Here is a 5271-nt window from a genome sequence, read left to right on the forward strand (position 1 = left end):
TATTTCTTTTTGACAAATTATAAGTTTGAAGAAATGAGAAATATTGCTTATATGAAATTATATATCAATCATTACGTGGGCAGTTTGACAAGTCAGTAACTTTAAAAGGAGGTGTTTGAGTAGTAATACATCATATTTTATATTGTAATATTGAATCATATTTTAAATAACGCTCATTTCGTTATTTGTAACGAAATATATTCATTAATATTATTTTATTTTAAAAAAATCTTTATAAACAATTCTAATCAAAATTCCTTCGCTTCTGAAAGAAAATATAATACAAATTCATCGAGAAAAAATTTTTTACATTTTTAAAATTACTTTTGCACCCCATTATGTATGGACATATATCGTTCAAAATTATATTTGTTTATATATGAAAAAATTTACCTGATAACTAATCTACAAGTTAAAAGTTAAGTATAAAGTTAAAAAGTTAATAACTCTTACCTCAACTTAATTAATTTCAAATGAGTTTACTGTTAATTTCAACTAATAAACTCATACAATTAATTAAGATGTAAAATTAATTTTTTCTTATTAATTTTTTCGAAATTGAATCTTCTTATTTTTGAGCGTGAATTTTGTATGTCTTATAGAATTTTAAACAATTAGAAAAAAATCCAGTGATCGTAATATCCTGCTCATGCAAAGTTACTTGCATTTTCCTTAAGTTTCAAAAATAGAAAAAGAAAGATAATTTAAAAGCATTGTTTTACAAATTTAATAAATTTTATTTAAATAGTGTGCAATAAATATACTTTTATATAATAATTATTAATTTCTCTAATAACGACTAATAATCACTATCCCCAGTAAACACGCAAAAGATAATCTGAAATGTCTTAAAAGAGACATCTTTAAGATTTATCTAAAAGATATCTTTTAGATGACTTTTAGGCAAGTTTTAAAAACATCATTTTTAAGGATATCCTTTTTAAAACTTCTTTAAGACTTGTCCAATAGACATCTTTGAAGACGTCTTTTAGTCATATCCTATAAAATCATCTTTTTTAAGATGTCTTTTGGATATATTTTTTTAAGGCATCTTTGAAAAGAAAGAGAAAGAATAAGATATATTGCAGTTTTGTTATACTTTATAAACCAGCGATGTTACGTACTGTGATAGTTCGCGAGTAAATAAACGTAATTTTCGGTATTGTCAGTTTTAATGGTGTTAGTGATGTCAGTAGTTAGGTTACATGATGTACTTGCTTATTAATAGAGCTATCCCTGATGCACAGTTGCGGAGACAGATTTTCAACAGAGCTTGCTACTAATTTTCAATTGCAAAAAGGCAACAAATTGTACATAGAGTTGTACATAGAGTTTCTATTATCTAACATTGTCAGCAAATTGCTATCAGAAATATGACAAAGCCCATCAGATATGCTATGCTAGTAGATTGGCGGCAGATTGAGAGCAGAATTTGATTCAAGCAGATTCTGCTCGGTTTTTGCCACCAATCTGTTGGCACAGACTGTCAGTAGGCTTTGTCGACAAATCTATAGCCAAATGAAGACACAGATGATTTTGTAATCAAAATCTGTCCTGCAGAACTGACTACAAAATCATAACCATCTATGTCCTTATTTCCCGCTATTGGTGATTCGATGATCTTTCGATTGTTTTTGATCAAAAGTGGAATCTTATCTTTACGCCTCTCACTGCACATGCTCATTTGGCTATGAGCGACTGATCGATAAGCCAAATCACAAGCCATAGGAAATCGTCCTAAGACGTGTCTCTCTGCCTGAATAATTAAAAAATACATTCAGACAAATCAAAGTCGAATCTACACGTAACATCAGTCCTATATTTCTCTCGAAAAGGAAAACATTTAAATAATATTTATATAATACATTTTTTTAATATTTATTCGCATCCCCGTGAGAAAGTTTTTGTGAATGTCCAAACGTTGTTGATAATATGTCGTATCATATTATAATTATATATACTTGGTCTGTTGATTCTTTTGTGTAAAATCCAACATAAATAAAGATATTAAAATGAATAAAAAAAAATTATTTGGCTACAAGAATAGAAAACATAACGCAACTAAATTATTATATCAAAAAACAAAGAGGAAATATTAATAAATGCTTCAAAAAAGATGAAAAAAGTTTAGACATCGAAGAATCCAATCAAAAAAATGAACAAAAAATATAGGTTGAAGTTTGGAGCGTTCGTGAATGAAGCAAAAATTAAATGTAAGTCTGCACTGAAATAACAATTGATAATCATTCATATATACATACATGTGACCGTAAATTTCTAATGTATGTCCAGATCCTTCAAACAAAAACATAAAAGTGCGAAAATAATGACTGAAAATATAAAAAATTTTTTTAAATTAAAAAAAAATGGTAACGATGTTCCCCAGCGTGTTTCACACGTTCATTTAGATCGCATATCCGGAAGGGCACCGAATAACTAAGAAATCAGCGCTTTCTCCTGTGAATGCGATCAAAGATCCTACGTTCGTCCGGTGATAAAATTTAAAAGCACGATGGCAATATCTGAGATCACAGATGATAGAAAAAAAAATAATTCGATCAGATCGCGTATCCAGAAGGGCACCGATCATTTGATACCGATGTGAACCTAGCGCTCAAGTTTATCAAAAATAAAAATTAATACCGTTTATACTTCGTTTGTACTTGTTTATACTGTGCTATATCTCCGAATCCTTTGAGAAAGTAAGAGAGGTACAAACAATTCTCTTTCGAATGGCATAAATGAAATTAAAAAATTTTAAATTTTATTTTGCGCGCTGGCCATTTTTTATTTTTCACTTTTTGTTTAATTGTTTGAGGTACAAATGAAATAATAATCGGTACAAACAAGTACAAACAAAGTATAAACGGCCTATGGCCGTTATTAATTTTTATTTTTATTTTTAATAAAGTTAAGCGCCAGGTTCACATCGGTTCATTTAATTTTTTACTCCACAAACTTTAATCACATCAAGAAATCATCAAATTGACAAAAAAACACGCATTGCTTGTGAATCGATAATAACAGATTTTACTATTTCAACATTTTATATTTTTTTACTACTGCAAAAGAAACGAAAATATAAAAAGAAGAAGAAAATGTTAACGATCTTAATTTCTAACTCACGCACATGTGCACATATCTGAACTCTTAATAAACCTTCATGATCCTGCCACATGGCTCAATATAAATAAAAAAACGAGGTAAATCATCATTGAAAACATTCCATCGCCGGATGTAAATTATCCGGTCGATAGTAATGGAAGAAAATTTAGTAATGCATACTAAAAAATTGGTATATTGCATATTAGATAAATTCAGAATTTATTTCAAGAAACTAGCTTATATACTGATTAAAATGTAATGATAATGCTTCTGTTACAAAATATTTACTTCTTACACAATGGATACAACTACGAAATTAATATCTCAAAAAGGATATTCAAATTGGCAAAGATTTCTTTCAGAAATTTTGCACGAACATGAAATTTCTTCAGCTTATATGAGTAATTTTAAAAAATGAATTGATCTAAGGCAGGCCTAACAAAAAAACTATTGGTTCAAACAAAATAACATTTAAACAGAAAAATTGTTCGAAATGGAAAACAATACCGGCATACAATCATTGAAAGAGTAAAGTCATAGAAATCGTAAAGGTTTTAGGTCAACAATATCTTATATTTAAAAAAACATCGGATATTTTGTACAAAAGGAATAATGGAAATTTTTTTAAATTAATAGAATTATAGAATCTAATAGCTAAAAAAAATTCGATGCAGTGTTTGCTACTCATCTTTGCCGAATTATGAAAAAAGAAATGAAAGTGCACTGCAAGATAATACAAAATGAAGTCATTTCTTTGCTTTCCAATAATATTCTCATTCAAATTTTGTCATTAATTAAAAAATTAAATATTATTCTATAGATATCACACCGGATATTAGTCACAAAGAACAGATGACAATTATTTTGCGATTTTTATCAATAAAAAAAACAGTGTTAAGATAGAGTAGAAGAATATTTTGTAGGTTTTGTTGAGATTCATGATTCGATTGAGAAAGGCATGACCGAATATGTAGTTAACAAGTTAAAAGAATTTAATCTTGATATACAAAATTTGCGCGGACAAGGTTATGATAATGGAGCAAACACGAAGGGAAAAAATAATAGTTTACAAAAATATATTCTGAATATTAATCTTAGGACTTTCTTTGTGCCTTATACAACTCACACACTCAATTTAGTCGTCAATGATGTAACTAAAATTACTTTTGAGACGATTAATTTCTTTGAAATTATTCAGACAATTTATAATTTTTTTTCTGCTTTAACGAAAAGTTGGAGTAAATAATCACATTTAAAAATAAACATAAAAATAAACATTAAACCTCTTTCTGACACTCGCTGGGAATTTCGAATCAATGCTCTAAAATCTTTACGATATCAAATTGGAGACAGGAGCGAGCAAGAATGATTGTTGAATCTGAATGTTATCGCAATTATGTCTGGAATAAATTAATTTAATAAAAAAAATATATAATGTATTATTTGTAACATCCAAAAATGTTATCGTTCTTGGCTTCCTTTATCATATTCACATATACGATCGCATATACTTAAAATTCTTAATATGTTTTATAAATTTAATATGTTTTATAAATTTGTTTTGCAAGTAGAATATTAAATTTATATTTGATAAATCTTACTGCTATTGCTTCTTGTTCTAGGGTAATCTAATTCAAAAAATTACATTTAATTTTAATATAAATGATGCTTTTAAAATTAATATTTACTTTAATTTCAGTTAATTTAATTACAACGCAACTTTAAATAAGTTTTTTGTTTACACATTTTCAATAGAAATAAATTAATTTCATAAATCATTAACTTTAACTTAACTTAGTCAAAAGAAAAAATTAACTTATTATACTCAATCATGCATAAAATATTCATAGTATTTTTCTAGATTACTTAAAAGAATAATAATGGATGGCAAAGAAACAGATAAATCATGGAATGATATTGATTCCGGTGAGAAGATCGTTATTTCTATCGGTATTGCTGGTAGATTTCCTCATTCAGATAACATGGGTTATCTGTCAATTACGAGAAAATTTATTTAATAAAATTAACCTTATAAAAGACCATAACCGATGGAAAATAGGTAATTAATTCATAATTATGTTTGTACATTATACTTTTACTTTTACATTTACTGACTGATTGAGATAGAATATGTCCAGATAGAATATGTCTTTTCTATAAATGTAA

The sequence above is a fragment of the Atta colombica genome, unplaced genomic scaffold (genome assembly GCF_001594045.1).
Source record: "Atta colombica isolate Treedump-2 unplaced genomic scaffold, Acol1.0 scaffold203, whole genome shotgun sequence".
NCBI classification, from domain to species: domain Eukaryota; kingdom Metazoa; phylum Arthropoda; class Insecta; order Hymenoptera; family Formicidae; genus Atta; species Atta colombica.